Raw genomic sequence first — 18,589 nt, 5'->3', positions numbered from 1 at the left:
ATAGCAGCAACTCATGGATAAATGCTCCAAACAGCCTCAGATTATGGAGAGGGGATTAATTTTTATCAATGGAGGAAGACATTGGATGGTTCCTCTGTGAAAGTGCCTGCCATAGTGTAGATACAGCCATTGTGTGCAAGTAGTTGTATTCATACTGCAGAATGATAGCCATGTGACACCATGTTAACTGCCATGGCTCAATGCTAGGAAATTCTGGGATTTGTAGTTTTGTGAGATTTTATCCTTCTCTGTCAATGAGCTCGGACATCTCTACAAACTACCAATCCCAGAATTCTATAGGATGGAGCCATAGCAGTTAAAATGGTGTCAAAGAAAAATATTTGAAAAGCCCCACTGCCCCAATGTAATCAAGGGCTTGGTAGATCTGACAAACTCATCAACGTTCTTCTTTTTCAACCATCAAACAAGCCTCATCCTGATTCTATAATAATCATCTCTCCCTCCCCAAAATACATATGTGTACATTTTTGTGTATACTTTTTCATATATATATATATATATATATATATATATATATATATCTCAAATGCACTCTTTTTTGTACATGTTCACTTATGGAGTAAAATGTATGTGTGCATAATAGAATTATATTTCATTTTCTTTACCTCATATTTCAAATCTATGTATAAGGTCTTTTTTTTATTTCCTTTTGCAGAATGCATTGCACGTCCAGAAACAGAATGGGTTTCAAACCATGTATTTAGGCTTGGTTCACCATTTAGATTTAATGGGTCAATAACAAACCCATTTTAAAAAACCTTGTTTGAACTAATGTTTCATCCTCTCCCTAGTGCAAATAACACACTTGTGTTACGCACCTGGGTGTTTGGAAGTACTCCCAGTCCAGCTTGGCTTTTTGGAAGCTACTGTAACCTTTGAGAATCAAGTGACTTTTAGAGGGTTTCCTTTTTTCAGAAGAATTGGGGGTTTTTTCAGGGCAACTTTCTTAAATATCTTCAGTGATGATAATCTGGCCCCAGACTTTCCTATTTAGCTGAGCTGAGTGTTGCCATCTGCTGGCAAGACAATAATTATTTTTAAAGATGTGTGTGAAATGTTGACCAATGCAAGTGTGGTTGGGAAGGGGGGAAAATCCCACTAGATTTAACTTGAGTTGATAAACTGTGTTACGGGAGAAGAAGAATCCACCAAATCAATTCTTTGTGCTATAAAATTACACTCCATTTCAAGAAACTTTCCCTTTTACTGATTGCAAGATGCCTCCAAGAACACTGTAATGTGGTGGTTGAGTGTTGGACTAGGACTCTAAAAGACTACAGCCATGTCTACCCGGGTCAAATAATGTGGACTCACCGTTTAGCTGCTGTGGGGATTCCACATGCATATAGCTGCATCCAACCATTAACCTGGTGCAAGGGGAAAGGGGGTTTATTCTGGAGCATCCTGGAAACTCTGGAGTGATTCTGGTGTTTTGGAAATGTGGAAAACTGGATCAGCCTGAATATGGCCCAATCTCATATCCACATATTCAACAGACCCACCACAAGCAACTCCCTTGCAGTGGCTTGCTGAGTAAATAACCTCTCGTGAGGTCATAACAAGGAACTCAGGGATATGACCAGGAAAAGCAATGTTGCCAGCAAGTCTCTGCAAGAGAGATGCTTATGACCAACAACATATTGATGGTGGCAGAGGTTATTCCAATATGCCCATTGCCCTCAACTTACCTGGTTGTCTAGATCCCAGAAGGGCTCTGGGGGTGCTCTGGGACTTCATCAGGACACCTCCAGAGCAATTTAATCAAAAATATGTGGGTACATGTAGATCCAGCCCAGGGTTCAGAGCCATGATCAGCCCTGAAAACTATGAGCAAGGCACAAGCTCATACACTAAGAGGAAAGCAAAGGTAAACCTCTTTTGATTACCATAAATCAGAAGAAACTTGAACGCACAACAACAAATGTTCTTCTAGAGAAAAAACTTCCTTCCCATATTAAGCACTGCTCTCTTGAGTTGATGTATACAGTCATACCCTAAGCAATGCTGGCCTTTGATAGGCATTAGAAACAAAAGGTCATGCTGTGATCATGTTGTTGTGAAGGTTCCACACATTCAAGCTATGTATTTATCTTTAAAGTAAACCTTAGGCAAAAGATAACAGATGCTTGATCTCAAAGATCATAGAGATTGTAATTTGGCACGTAGTAGCATGAGTTTATCAAGTTTATAGTAGAATGCCTGGAAATCTCTCATCAGGCTATAAATGAAAGAGCAAAACAGGGGCAACTGTCTTTTTTCCCCATGGGGCAAAACCATTTTGCGAAAGCCTTTGGGCAAACTATAAGCATTGCAACTGGACTGTTAGGAGAAGCATTGCTTAAACAATAAAAATATAAGTGTGTATCAATTTGTTTTAGCTAAAAACATTTGAGGGGCAAATTAAGAAGCTTTATGAAATAGCATTTCCTTATCCTTTTTAAAAAAAGGTTAAACTGTTGATCCACATCTGTTTTCTCTTCTTTGCTCCTTACACACTCACACAAACACATGCTTACTTGTATCCTCACCTAGGGACTCCTCCCTGAGGCAATCTGAAGTGGACAGGACTTGTATATCTTAAGTGCTACCACACCATTCATCTAGTTCTACTGGGCTAAATAGTGGTACCACAAACCTGAATCAGAATACAGACCAGGAAATATTGCCTTCATTCTGGACATTGTGCCCTTTGTCAGATAAGAGGTATTAAGATATTTTACACCAACCATTAAATATATATATTAGATATTTTAATGGTTGGTGTAATAAAGTGAAATGTGAAAAATTAAATGAATGATATGGTAAACAATGAGGGCATTTAATTTGTGTTACCTAGTGATTTAGCTGATGGAGCTACAGGTGTGAAGGCTTCTCAGTGATAAGGAAAAAGCAATCTAAAGAGTGCATCCACACAGTAGGATTAATACCGTGTGGCACTTTCATTGCCATGGTTCAATGCTATAGTATCTTGTAAGTTGCAGTTTTGCAAGGTATTAAGCCTTTTCTGCTGAAGACTGCTGGTGCCATCAAACTACAAATCCCAGGACTTGTGCCCTGTAAATGAACCCTGCATCCTTCCAGAGTTACTATCCCGTTGCCATGATCATGGCTAGCATTCTATGCAAGTCTACAGCCACTTACCTAGGAGTCTCCCTCACTGAGAGTATTGTGCATGTAAAACACAAGCAGATTTCTTATCTCTCTCTTTACCCAACTGTTAAATCAAACTGTGTTAAATATTGTAAACATCAGAAGAAAGTAATGGTTTCGAGAATTCTAAATGCTTTCCAGTTGTGCTTCCCTTTAGCCACCTGTGTGTCCATGGCTCCATTTTTTGACAGCCCAATCAGCTGTTTCAGGCTTTTAAAACAATCCACACAGGGGGATAGGAAGGAAGTCACATGTTTTCCATTACTGCAGGGAAATACAGGCTTAACATTTTCAACCACAGGCTAATTGTACTTGTTATACCTCAAAGTATAAGTCTAGAAATTTCAGCCAAAAATAAGTCCAAAAAGCATGGGTTGACTTATGAATGGGTCAAATACTGTACTTCAGCTCTTATCAAAAAAGGATCCATCCTCTTCTCTGTGCAGAGTGGAAAAGGGTGACAGTTTTGTCTATTCTGGGAAAACCTAAAAGAAGCACTAAGCCCCTCTATTCTCTTTGCCATGGTGTCACTTCTGGTCTTTTAAAATACCTGGGTGGGTAAATGGCAGCGACTGCCAAGGACTGTTAGCTGCCTGAGTTGTTATTGGTGCTTTTCTATCTTCACACAATAATCCTCAACATATTCACTGGTCATATGAAAATCTATAATTTTGGCCCCCAATCTTGCCCTCTATTTCTACATGATGTTGACATACATGAGTCTATGCAATAAATCTTAATATACTATAAATTTATATTGTATTTTCACTGTTATATTTATTTTCTATTATATTTTCACAATATTCAAGCATTCAAAAGTTATCTTCCCACTAGGCAATGGTTACATATTTGCATTTGGAGCATTTGAGGAAATAATTTACCAAAAAGTCATGTTTTTCCATGTTTGTTCACAACCTACAATCTTTTCTTACTTTTGATGTTGCTGCAAGGGTAGATGAGTCCTAGCCTTTTTATTATTGTACAGTGATGAACATTTTTGCAGGGGTTGAATTTGGTGGCATGATTAGTTGTGCCAAGACAGCCTTTCAAAGAACAGCTTGTAAATATTCTTTACATAGCTATTATATATCAAAGCTTTAAAGAGACTGTGGTCAGTGGGCTAGAACTGTAGGAGACAATGTGGACAATTCCCCTGAAGGTAAACCTTTCTGATCACTGAGTAGCTATGGCTAAAAGATCATATGGAACAAAGTTTAGCAAAAGATACTTTGGAATCCATTTGCATGACAAGTCATCATCTCTAAGGCTTCTTTCGGAAGACCCAGCCTAAAATACTTAAGGGTTCATCCACCCCCACCCACCCAATGAATGAAAGTTTATCGAAGCATAATAGGAAGTTAAGTGCTTTGTTGGGCCTGCAGTATAACAATGTTCCTAACAATTTGAAAGGACTAGCCTCCAATACAGCAGGAATGTGGGTGGGTGAGTAAGCTACCTAAAGAGGGTTCCCACCTCTTCTCTTTTCTCTCAATATGCTAATTTAAGGAAAATTACAGCCTAGGGCAATGCACCTGAATCTTTCCCTCTTCAAAACCATCAACCATGCAGTGTGCAGTTATAGTCATTCTTCTGCCTTTATAGTGCCCCCTAATTAGTTTGAACTTCAATTAACAAGAAGATTGTGTTCACCTTAGTATGATATGCCTGTGATTACCAGCATCTAATGTAAATTCCAACAAGTTTTGAAAAAAGTGTATAAATAGAACTAATGCAAGAGTTTAAAAAATACTAAATTCTAATATGTGCCTTCAGTGAATTCACCAGATTACAAAAGAACTTACCTAAAACAACAGTCATTTAAGTCCTGTGGCTGGGCAAGATGGTTTTTGGAGGGAATTGGGCTATTGCTATAATGGAGATAATAGATCAGCTGATGTCCTGTGTTGACCCAGGTATGCAAAGCTCTCACCTAACCTGTATTGATTCTTTTATTCCTCTCCCTAGAGCTGTCACCATCCACTGCCTTGGTAAAGCTATGATTTGATTGAAACCCAAGGCATAGATCTGTACGCTTCTGCAACACTGAATTGAAAACACTTTCTAGAGTGTGTTCATTTGACAGTGCTGGATAAATTGATGTGCTGTGCTCATAAAATCTTGTCTACATTAACATCTCCAGCAATTATTTGTGTGTAGGAATATCTTATGCCTCTTATGCCTTTGGCCTAATTCCCACACTAGAATGACTGAATGGTTCAAGCCCAGCTTCATTTGCCTTTCACAGTATGAGGGTGACTCACACAATTATCCATACTTTAATAAACAAAGCATACAGTACTATAGCTTTGGAGGGGGTAGGCAGGAGGTAGATTGGCCACATTGCCAAGTTACTTAAAACAGACTTAAAATAATTTTTGACTCTCAACTTTATCTCAACAGCAAGAATAGAATGATAGCAAGGCACTCCAATGGAGGGAGAAAAGAAAGAGGCACAGCTTCATGATGCCTAGTCACAAAATCAGACCTTTTGTGGCCTTCTCTCCATTCCAACTGCCAATGCCTTAGGAGAGAAGAAGAGGCCATATCTGCTACACTGACATCCCCTTTCACTTGTGTGCCATATCTTATTTAGAATGTAAGCCTAAGGATAGAGAATTGTCAAATTAACAATTTATAAGCTACTCTGAGACCCTTTATGGCTGAAAAGCAGGATATAAGTAAATAAATAAATAACCAAAAGGTGCTTCTCCACTTTCTAAGGGCTCTTCCAGATAGCCAATGGTTCCAATAAATGTCAAGCAAGTCTGTTTCCAGATTGCATGCTTCATAGTAATGATTCCCACCCAGCCATGCCATAAAATATGCTGGGTTTTTGTCCATCCTTTGTCTTGCTTAAAGTGTGGTTAACTGTAGTATACATATGGTGTCCTATCCTCCATATCTTACTCTATGTAATACCTCATCCCTTAAGTCATCAGCCTGACTAGAAACACAGAGGGAACAAAGACAATGGAATTGGATGTGGGAAATTAACTCTTGCCTATTGTGAGTCCCAGGACAGAAAAATGAAATACTCCCTGCCCTGAATTTGAAAGGTTATGAGTGTTGCTGGAAATTCAGGAGAATAAATTGGACAGAAGATCATTTACATAGTTTTATTTTTAAAAGCAGGACAAACGTAATGCCTTTGAAATTCCAAAACTTTTGCCAGTCTGTATGAGCTCTTAAATGCACTGTAATAATTCTGGTCTGTAATAGCTCAAACTCAGTGTTGTTGTTAGGGGGTGCGCAGGGTGAGAACTGCATTGAGTGACACCACCTTAGGCGGGTGATGCCAAAAGGACTGTCTATAAAAGTTTGTGTGGTGTCTCAGCAGATTTATTATCTTTTATAAAATCCTTTAATTAGGCAAACCACAAAAATATGCTCATTTGCCTTTGGAATTTTCTAGAGTGCATGCACCCCAGTCAGAGATGCCGTTATTACCCAATAAAAAGGACACATTGAATTATGGGGGTAATCGGGTTGGGAAAGATATGTAGGTAGGGTTAGTGGTGGAAGCTACCAATTAGGAGGGACTGGTGTATAGAATAGAGTAGTCTGAAGGGGGAAGGAATGGAAAGGGGGTCCCATCTTCCTCACCGTGATTTCTAACATTTTGTTTCTTTGAATAGTTCTTCGCAATTTGTCCTTATTTTCAAGTGTGAACAGTTTACAATGTCGCTTTTTTTTGTTTATATTATTATTTTCATTTTTTCTCATTTCAAAAATTCTTTGAAACGTGACCAGTCCATCAAATTTTTTACTCTTTCTTGATGACTAGTTAATAACTATGTCAAATTGTCCATATTCATAATGCTATTTTCAACAGCCAATCTTCTGTTGTTGGGATTTTTTTGTATCTCCAGTTTCTCTCATAGTTTATTCCAGAGGCTGTAACACAATAATTAAACAATTTGTTCTTATTTTTGTCTAATTCCATATCTGTCATGCCTAATAGGCAGTACTCCAGTTTCAATTGAATCTTTATCTCCAAAGTTTTCTGCATGCTTTCATGTACATTTCTCCAGTAATTCTTTGTAGCTTTACAAAGCCACCACATGTGGTAGAAGGTTCCCGCATGTATTTCACATTTTCAACATTTGTAGCATTTAGACAACTTTTGGGGTGTTATGTACCACTGGTACATCATTTCATACCAGTTTTCCTTCAAATCATATGCATGAGTATATTTTAATTTATTATTTCATATTTTTCCCATTCCTCAATCTTGATTGGATGTCCTATATTTGTTGCCCATTTGATCATAAATCTTTTATTTGTTCAATTTCTGTAGACCATTTTAACAAAGTCTTGTATATTTTTGTAATAACTTTCCTTTCTGTCATAATTATGTTGTCCCAGATTGATTCTTTTTCCAAAAAACCTATTTTATTATCTTTATTATTATATTCTTTTAGTTGTCTATACTGGACCCATGAGACATTAATTTTATTAATTTCTTCTTGGGTTTTTAGTGTAATGTTTCCATTTTGTTTCTTCAATACCTCCTTATATATTGGCCATTTTTCCCATCCAAATTCTCTTCTTTCTGCTTTACTTCATAATTGTTCTTCAGTAGTTTTGAATTTTTAACCGTTATAATAATACCTAGATATTTAATTTTGTTGGTGATTTGCAGTCTTGTAATTCCCTTTAGCTCCTCTTGTCTCCTCTTTGACATGTTTTTGTCAGTATCATAGTCTTTTTCTATTTATTTTAAAACTGGAAAGTTTCCCAAATTCTTCAATTTTAATCAACCATTCTTGTATGTTTTCCGATGGGTCCCCCACTATACATATCAAATCATCAGCAAAGATTTGTATTTTGTATGATTCTTTTCTTATCTTTATTCCAATTAAAATCTCATCATCTTGTATATTGTTTAATAAAATTTTGAGTGATATGATGAAAAGTAGAGGGAAAAGGGGACATCCTTGTTTTGTGCCTCTATTTATCTTTATACTTTTTTTCTTCCTGGCTATTTATAATAATTGTTGCCTCTTGAGCCTCATATTTAGATTTAATTGCATTAATAAAATGGTGTCCCATATCCAGTTCCTTCATTAGTAATAAATAAATCCCAATTTAAATTCTCAAAAGCCTTTTCTGTGTCAAGTGCTAGCAAAGCCAGCTCTTTCGTGTTATTTGTTTCATAATACTCAATTATATCCATTATAGTTCTTACATTGTCTTTGATGTGTTTTTGAGGTAGAAAGAGGAATATATATTTCTGAAAGAAACAATGGGCAAAAGAGCTCCTTACTGTACTGCTGACTTTCTGCTCAAGCAGGAATCATTTCCATTACTTATGTATTGGAGCCAACTATAGGGAGCCAACTATAGCCTTCTTGCGGGTGATTCTCAACACCCTAAAATCACCTTCTAATAGATAGTATCACCAGCATGTTCAGCAGTTCTCCCATTGTAGTGCTGAGAAAAATTAGGTTCCATGGGTTAGCATGGGTGTGGTAACGATGATGAGTACTTTCAGAAAGGTTTCCTGGCTGATATTTCTGGAGCATCTTCTCTCCTGTTCTTTCCTCTTGTTTTTCAAGAGCTGCTTGATGTTCAGGTCTGACCGTTCAGGTTTCAGCTATTTCTGCTTCCAGCCTATGAGCAAAGCAGTTTATACTGTATTCCTTTGAGTATTCATATCACAAGATTACTTTGAAAAAGCATGAGAGGTTGGTTTATAATATATATATAAAAAAGAGAGGAAAATAACTGGTTTTTGAAATAATATTCACATCACATGGATACATAAGTATCATTAACTAGCCAGATATCACAGATTACTCCCATTAGTGTATTATTTCAGTTGATAACATGCTTTAAGTATTTCCTCCATTGAACACAATGTAGTGTAGATGACTTTCCTCATCCCATTTCTATCTCAAAACTACCTGATGAGGTAGGCCAGACTGAAACAGAGCAACAGAATGAAATGGAGTCCAAGATCAACCAATATGTTTCACAGCTCAGTGCAGAATAGAACCTGAATCTAGTTTCAGTCCAATACTCTAAATAGTTCACAACAATGATAATACAATATCTAAGGCTTTATGAGCAAAAGATATGGCAGATTGGGAATAAGGAAGATGCACATAGGAGGGGGAGAGAAGGCAGTATATTAAACAAGTGGGTGGAGTGGGGTGAATAAGTATGTGAAAACGCTGGTTCACAAGTCTACACAGTTGTAATCTAGGCCAATTATGCATGAATGACAAACAGGCTCCAATTGCATCTGCAAAATCACTAATATAATACAGATAGAATCCACACCTTTTCCTGGAACTTTGAACAGGTTGGGGAAAGGCATCCTTCTATTCTTGAAGGGTATTGAAAAGTTCCTGTGGGGGAAGTGATAAGTTTGCACTCATCCTGAGTAGATGGCAGATTTGTGTGGCAGGCTACTTTTTCCACCTTGCCTGACTCTTCTTTTGCCACTTCTCTACCCATTAAAAAGAACCCAGGTATCCAAGATCCAGAAGAAATATCATACCTTCAGGTCTTCACTGAGCTTGACTGTGCTAGCTCAGAAATGTTTGTTACCAGAGGAGAAGGACAAGAAACTACATGTGATTTGCATTCTAGGCACAAAAGTTTACTACATCAGATTCTGAATCTTGCTTTGACACTGATGCAGGACCAAGATCCTCCACATCCTATTGGCAGAAGCCAAGTCAAATGGTATGCCTTTATTTATTTATTATTTCAATTATTTATACCCCGCCCTTCTCACCCGAGGGGACTCAGGACGGCTTACAAGTGGCAATTGATACCGTTACACTGATATACAATGAACTAAAATGTTAAAACAGTTTAAACAGTCATAAAATACAATATACAAAGTTTAAAACAATGCAAAGTGCTTATGCCATTCATCCACCAGACCTTATACAAGAGCCGTAATTCAGACCATGTCAAAGCCAACACATGCTTATTCTTCAAATGCCTGCATACATAGCCAGGTCTTCAGTTTTTTTCTGAACCCCAGAAGGGATGGGGGCTGCAAGGATGCCTCTGAGGATGCCTGCCATAGATGTGGGCGAAACGTCAGGAGAGAATACTTCTAGAACATGTCCATACAGCCCGGAAAACATACAACAACCCTGTGATCCTGGCCATGAAAGCCTTCGACAACATATGTGCATATATATTAGCTACTGTGACAGCTCCTGGACTGGCTTTCAGCTGTAGCACTCTGCTTTGATTACATTCATTCTCTCTAAAGATCTCTCTTCTTAAATGATCTTCACCATGACATTTGTGCTCATGGGATAAATGCAAAGTTGTGTACAAGGTTCAGCAGATACACAAGGTTGTGAAGATTTCCAGTCCACCAAAAGCAGGATTGGGGAAATATGTTTACAAAAGCACTACATCATGGGAAATAAAATAACCTCAGACCTGAGTTTCAGGTCTGTATATTTTTTTGGAACATGAGTGCATTTGATGTCATGGAAAGCTTTTGTGCAAGCACATTGTGTTGTTATCACTCCAATAGCAATAAAGAGACCTTCCCTCTGACTCCCTTGAGCTTGGGTTTAATAGGGCAGGGTCTCCATTGATACTAGCCTAGGCCAGTTTACACCAGTTAAGGATTAGCTCTGTGTTTTAAAGCTTTTATTTCCCAGAGGTTCACAGAATCAAAGTGCTCTTTTGTGTTCCTTTATGTTCCGCTGTGAGAGCCAAATGTTTCTTCTTTTAAGGAGACCTACTGAAGGGACTTCAGACAAGACACACATATCTATCACTTCTTCCTCTCCCCTCCCAACACACATGCAGAGTTGGAAGACTTACAGTAAAGGTCTTTTGGTGATCTCCCAGAAAGTCCTTTTTAATTTAATCTCTAATGGGATTAGCAGCTTCATTAAGTTGTAAATCTGCCATATTATAGCTGTTGTGGGAAATTGAACTTTCTGCATTCAAAGAGCACTCTCACAGTTTCGTATGTTATGCCTGAAAATAGCTTGTCAGTTTTTCTTCTTCTATTTACTGCTGCATTTCAAAAGACATTCCTACTTGCAAATATTGATTTGTATGCCAATGATATTCATGTCCTACTTTTTCTCTAATGAGCTGCAAGCAGCATACACCTGTCCTCTTCCGCACTTCACTACAACCCAGGTGATGGATATTGTTGTTGCTGCTGCTGTTATAATTTCTTCTTATATTCCACCTTTTCCCCAATACTAGAACTCAGTGTTACTTACAAATTATTATTAAAACCAATACAGAGTGAAAATATATCAACATGCCAGTAAATATGTTGGTATTAGGGGTGTGCAATTTTTTTCGTTAGTCAACGTAAATCGGATCAAATTTGTTAAATTCGTATTACGACATGATATCCGATATGTGGGCATGGCCTGCACCAAAAGCCTAAGAATTGAAACTTACCCAATACTTTTTCATTTGAATTTTGTAAATTTCAGAAGCCTCCATAAGTCAAATTCATTTTCAGCACAAGAAAGCAAAGCAAAGCAAAGCAAAAAGCCTACCTTTCCTCTTTAAATTAATGGCCTTTCACCATTAGGAGAGGGAAACAGCAGGGAGAAAGCAGAGTTTACTAGGAAAGAGACTGAGAAAGCACAGGATTCTGGGAAATGTAGTTTGGAAAAGCGGGTAGTGCTATGCTAGATAATTCAAAAGCCCCTTCCCTAAACTACATTTTCCAGAATTCTGCTCAGCATCAGAAAGCCCCAATCAGAATAGGGGAGAGATTTGTGCCTCTGTAGGAGCAGCCATTCAGCTTTCCAATAAATTGTTGAATCTGCAAAGGGGAGGACTGACTAATAATTCTAGTTAGTAAAGCTCTGTGCTGGGCTTCCCTGAATGGAAGTTCTAATGGTAAATATAAGAGACGTTCAATGAGATCGCTATTGTGGCTTTTTTAAAAAAAAAGTTTTTTGTCAAAACTTTTTTTAAAAATCTCTAAAATCAGAAGATGTATGAATATTTTTGAAAGTTGTGGGTAATGATCCCCTGTTAACTTGTGTCATTGTATAGAAAATTCAAGGAGATAGCTCTTGTTGATTTTTTTAAATATTATTTATAAAAATTGAAACTTCCCCAAATATCCAAGAATAAATGAAAAGTTCTGAAACTTGATGGGCTAACAGTAGTAAATTTGCTCTTACATTGTAGCAAGTTTCACCCCAATAGCTGTAAAAATAAAGGAGAAAGGAGCCCCTAAAGTTTCACCACTTGTGCAATTACCATTTTAAAAAATTAACAAAATTTTGTTATAATAATGAAATTTTTACTAATGACACTTTAGAAATACTTTGGAAATGGAACACTGGCACCTCCCAGTTTTGTAATGACTTTTGAATTTTTTTATTGATCTCACATGCCTACTTGGTATGTGTGTGCACATCATCTCATCTTGAAAGCTAAATATGGTCAGACCTGGTCAGTAGGATGAGAGAGCACCAATGAATACCAAGTGCTGTAGGCACTATTTCAGAGGAAGGAACTGGAAAAAGCACTTCTGAGAATCTTTTGCCTAAGAAAACCCGACGAAGCACATGGGATCACTATAAATTGCAAAAAGACTTGAAGGTACATACACACAGGGGAGATAACTGTTAAACACAGAGCAAATCATTACTCTGAGGTGTCAGGGCTCCACCTCTGAGCTTCATTGCCTTTTTGTAGGGAAAAATGAAATTGTAGCTAATCTCACGGAACCCAGAAAGTAGTTCATGGGAAAACAATGCCCATAGTTCTGCCCCTAAGAAAAGTCAAAAGATGCTGGCTGTTGTGTTAATCCAGGTATATGTGAATATATCAGTGATTCAGCAAGAGCACACTATCCCAAAATACTGAACATCACAGCAGGGATAGCTCACAAAACAAAATTGTTGCAGGGAAAATTCCTTTACACCTCTCCTTGCCCACATTTTTGTGAGGACTGTAGTTGAAATCAGAGGAAACAGATGGGCAATGTTGTTTTTATTTCTCAACAAATCCCAGCACTTCAAGCTCTAGTTCCACTACAACATTAGAGCTGCCATCCTATACACATGCCTGTGAGTAAATGCATTGAACTCAACAGAGCTTACTTCAGAAGAGACTGCACTGCAATAAGAACATCTTGCACAGAAAACAGGCATCTGGAAAGAACTGTTAGGGTCTTGATGCAAGTGCTTCTCTCAACATGACCTATGACCAAGAAAGCACTAGAGAGGTCATTTCCAAGAGTCCTAATCTACCGCATCCTAGAAACCCTTTGGTTGAGGCACTGCCTGGTTAAAAAGGTAGGCTTGGCAAGTAGTATTCAGTCATTAATGACTGTAAATTATGAATCCCAAACGTTGCAACATCATAAATTTGGCTTATGATCTCGTAACTACAGGACAGAATGTTAACTACTATGAAAGCAAAGTATTCTCTTTACATATCACTGTTTTCCTACTGTCATTACTTGTACCAGCACCACTAGCAATAGCAGCAGTTCATTCATTCCTAAATAATATGCCTGCTGTTGATATTCTGGAAAAAATATGCCAGTACTGTTTTGCATTCTGTACTACAGCTGGCTCAACATTTGCAGATTTACTTTTGCTAATTTTATGTATGGATTTGATTAATATGTAAGCTTGGTCCCCTATCAGTGTGAATGAAAATGATTTGTAATATTTGGTGGTGTGTTTTGTATAATCTCAGAAAACAGAACGGGGATAAGGGGACCAAAAAGCTGACCAAAATGGATTAAGAGAGCCAGATTTTAACGGCTACCAGACAGGATGGAATTAAGTCTGCAATATACCTGAGGCAGGGGTCTGCCACGAGGCTCCTGGAGAAGATGGGATTATTGCCTCATCTTTTTCCCTCCCTGGCAGCAGCATCATCTGTCCATTTCTTTTTGGAAAGTTTTCTAGACTCCTCAACCAGAGAGGGCCCTGCTGGGAACTCTTTTTCGCAGCACCACTTGCATGGAGCAGGCATTGAAAAGTCTCTGAGTTCCTCTTGGAGCATGATGGGAGATGAAGTCTTTCTATCTCTGTATTTCTCAGCCAATAAAAAGCATAGTTGTGTCCATGCTCTGATTGGCTGACAATGGGCACAACCGGAGACTACAATTCCCAGAACCCTCTCTTGCAATTTGTCTTATTTTAAAAAATTGTTATGGTAGAAACTTCAAATAATTCTAAAAAATCAACAGATTGGTGAATTGTTTTGAAACTTGGCAGAACTGCAGTTGTAAATGGGGTCTAAACCTGAGGTAGGTTTCATGCAGATAGGTCTTAAAATGACTGAGGATTGAGTCTTTAAAGTTTCCCATTGTAGCCAATGGGCCAAATCTTTGCCGAATGAACATGGCAACACCTCTTCCCAATTTGAGTAACTTCCTGGTAAACAGAATGAGGAGTTAGCCAAAATGGACCCTGAAATGGCAAGCCTTTTGGCTGAATTGCACGCCTCTATTAATATGTTATCTCTGAGAATCTCTATGTCCTCCAGGCTGATTTTAGCAATGACTTCTGGCTGAAGTTGACCCCAAAGTCACACTGGAAGACTTAGATATTCCTAGAGAGCTGTTTTCTCAGGTTTGAAACATATTTATTTCATTGACAATATTCCCACTTTCATGGGGTTCCTGTGCCCCCAATACTGCAAAAATTTGGGAGTGTACTGTATTTAATGGAATCAAACCTTAAGTACTTTCATTGGAACAATACTGGAAGAAATAGCTACTGAAACAGATGAGAGAAATCTCACCATAGAAAGAAAAACAGCATTCTCCATTCATTATATAATAGTGCTGATGTGCAAGTGGCATCTTTGAATTCTGTTGGCTTCCCTCCTTGCCTGCACCTAATTTCTGGATGATGTCATCAGCAGCCATGAGACTGCTCCAAAGGCAAGGAAATTGTTGAAAACAGACATTTGGAGAGAAGGAGAGAAAAAGAGACAGATAGAAAAAAAGAAAAATGAGTTGAAAAGCATTTTATCTTGTAAATTGCAGGAATGTTTGCACACTGCTGAAGTAAAGGTACTTCCTTGGCTGAAAAGAAAAAGCTGTGAGTGACTAATGAAAAATGCGTAGCACAGGATGAGAGTAGACTTTCCATACATTGACTGAAGAAAGGTTTACACTCTTAAGCAATAAAAACGAATCATTAAGCCAGAACTACACTGTCAGGAAGTATAAAATAGTTCTTGAAACTCTACACAAACATTTTTCTCTCTCTTTCTCAATGGAAATTAGAGAACAAAGTTTAGCATCCTCGTAAAGGAAACTAACAAAAGTATAAACTATAATTACTTCAAGTAGTCATTAGAAGCCCCTTCAAAAATTTGGAATTTGAAACTAATGCAAAATCAATTATTAATATTTCCTGTTGCATTTTTAGAATACTTAGCTTACTTTAGTTTCATTTTCAATAAAAGCCTATTAGCAAGTAGACATTTCTTTCCAGGACCCCAGCAATAATTACTTTGTATTACAAAGATGTGCAGTGAAGTTGCAGAGGCAGAACTGGATAACAAAAAACAATGCTCATTGGTATCAGAATCAACCTGAAAGGCCTCTGCTGTCTATTGAAACATCATTGGTAACAAAAGATTCGGGATATAATTGTTCACTAATTTTCTTCTTGAAAGAAACAAGAGATTTTCAGAATTTTCTTCTGCCTGCAAACGTGTTTAAAAACCAGATAGTTTTGAAGCCTATTTGAAAATTGGGACTTGTTCTGTACTAAATGCACATGTCATTGTTCTGTGCAGAATGCAACTTTTTCTTCACTGAAAACAAGATTATTGTTTTCATGGATAAACCTAGTTCCTGTGCAAACGCTGATTTCCATATGATTCAACCATGGGCAAACTTTGCACAAAATAAATCCCCACTCACAGCATTTTCTTTTTCAATAATCTGGATTGAATTACTATTTTCTATGCAAAAAATGCTGTTTCCTGGACAGAAAATGCAGTTTGCTGAACAAAACAATTACATGTGACTTTTTAACAAAATGGTTAAAATTTCTCATCTATCCCAGATTCTCCTCAGTGTTTTGTGACATTAAAATGTTTTTCAACTGTTACAAATGTTTTTGAATATTCTTTCGATTCCTTCAACAAAGACAATCTGGAAAATACAGACAGCTCGATAGAATGGATGTCCAAAGAACTTTCAACTGAGCTAAAATTTAGAATGGGCATGTACATGAAACAAAAAAGGGGGAAATCACCAAAGATGAATTCAAACAAATAACCAACACATAACCAACGGGAAAGGGTCCAAAAGGCTAAAGCACAAAAGGAACTTAGGCTTGCCAACGAGCTTAAAAACAATAAAAGGGGTTCTTTGGTTATTTTTTCTCCTTGTTGACACTGTTCGCATTGTGCCTTCAGTATCTCAGTTTTAAGGAACTCCCATCTATCATTAACTCCCTTCTATTTTAGTATTCCTGCCAAATATTGTGTCCAAATCTGGGCACCAAAATTTAAAAGAGATATTGACAAGCTAGAACTTATCCAGAGGAAAGCTACTAAAATGATCAGGGGTCTATAGACTATGCCCTATGAGAAGCATCTTAAAGAGCTGGGTATGTTTAGCCTGCAGAAGAGAAGGTTGAGAGGAGACATAATAGCCATGTTTAAATATTTGAAAGGATGTCATAAAGAAGAGGGAGCAGGCTTGTTTCCTGCTGCCCTGGAGACTAGGACTCGGAGCAATGAGTTCAAATTACAGAAAAGGGGATTCCACTTGAACATTTGGGAAGAACTTCCTGATTGTAAGAGCTGTTCAGCAGTGGAACTCTCTGCCTCAGAGTCTGATGGAGGCTCCTTCTTTGGAGGCCTTTAAACAGAGGCTGGATGACGATGTGTTGGGGTGCTTTGAATGTGCTTTTCCTGCATGGCAGAAGGAGGTTGGATAGGATAGCCTGTGTAGTGTCTTCCAACTCCATGATTCTGATTCAATGATTATCCCTTAACACATCAGCCATATTTTCAATTCTATCTTTATTGATCCTGCAAATGACATTGTGTGTTCCAGTAATTGGATATGTCTTGAATATTTGGTTGGTATATTAAATTTATGTTTCACCTTCCTTCAAATGAGCTTCAGGCAGCATATATGACTTTCCTTCTGCCCACTTTTTAACTGAGCACAACAGCCCTATAAAGTAGTTCATATGGGGGAAACTGAGAGAGAATCTGATCCAAGGTGACCCAGAGAGTTTCATGTTTTAGTAGGACTACAACTTGACTTTGCCAGTTCAAACACCCTAACCATTACACATTGATTAACACATGCACCCTCAGTGTCCGCGAGGAAATAATCTTGGATTGATTTCAAAGCCTTCTGTGCAGAAATATAAATGACACAATATTCTTTATAATATGGGGTCAGGCAAAGAGAAGGAGATGTATGTTATAATATTCTACTGCATTTGATTTATGTGCTGTATATATTCATGTACAAGCCTAGAAATTTTAGTCAAAAATCAACTCAAAATTGGCTCAATTTATCTAATGGTCAATGTAAATGTTGCACCTTAATTTTTTTAAGGAAACATCTCTGAGTAGACTGGCAAAATGTAAGAGCTTAGCCCCCTTCTACACTGTCATGTGATCTAGATTATCAAAGCAGGTAATCCACATGATCTACTTTGAAGTGGATTATCTGAGTCCACACTATAGGGTTAAAAGGGGTAAAACAGACTGAGATCTCGGGCTTACTATCTCATTGGATTAAATTTAATTTTTGAAAATATAATAAAATAATTTTAAACAGATTTGATACAGAAGGGAAAAAAGATGAGGAGGGGCTAAGTAAACAAAAAATCTGAAGTGCCAACATCTTTATGTTACTTGATTTTAGTCTGTTTGGTTGGCTTGGGAAAAGGTCATTCATCATTCAGAAATAACACTCTGCATGGCCTTTATGAAATAGCAAATTGTTGGTTTTCTGGGGTCTTGTTAGACTCTGTCACCATCTTGTCAAGTGGAGCTAAGGAAAAAAATGTCTCAGATGTTGGTCCTGTCCTCAAACTGAACTATGATTATCAACAACGGCAAGTGCTAGTTAGCCTTCTTATCAGTTCCATTTACTCAATTTTGTGTTTAATTGATTCTGATTCAACATCAGTCTGGCTATTAATATATTGATTGGGCTCTCTGTGCATCTTGTTTTTGCCCCCAGTCATCTGTTGCATACTTTTATTACAAACACAAAGGAATATATGAGCAAACATAAAAATGGATTCCATCGTGTTTTAAAAACTAGTGTTTTTGCTTTGGCAGTGTGATTTTTTCATATAATAATTAGACAACAAAGTTAGGTAAGATAATAGGCTTTTTGTTTAAAACTAAAGAAAATTGAATTATTCTTGAAAAGTGTTTGGAAGTGTTGCAGATTGTTTTGGTTTCTCATGGTTACACTTAAAGACAGACGGGT

Source organism: Anolis carolinensis, chromosome 1, assembly GCF_035594765.1.
Source record: "Anolis carolinensis isolate JA03-04 chromosome 1, rAnoCar3.1.pri, whole genome shotgun sequence".
In the NCBI taxonomy this organism is placed as follows: domain Eukaryota; kingdom Metazoa; phylum Chordata; class Lepidosauria; order Squamata; family Dactyloidae; genus Anolis; species Anolis carolinensis.
This window is presented reverse-complemented; position numbering follows the sequence as displayed.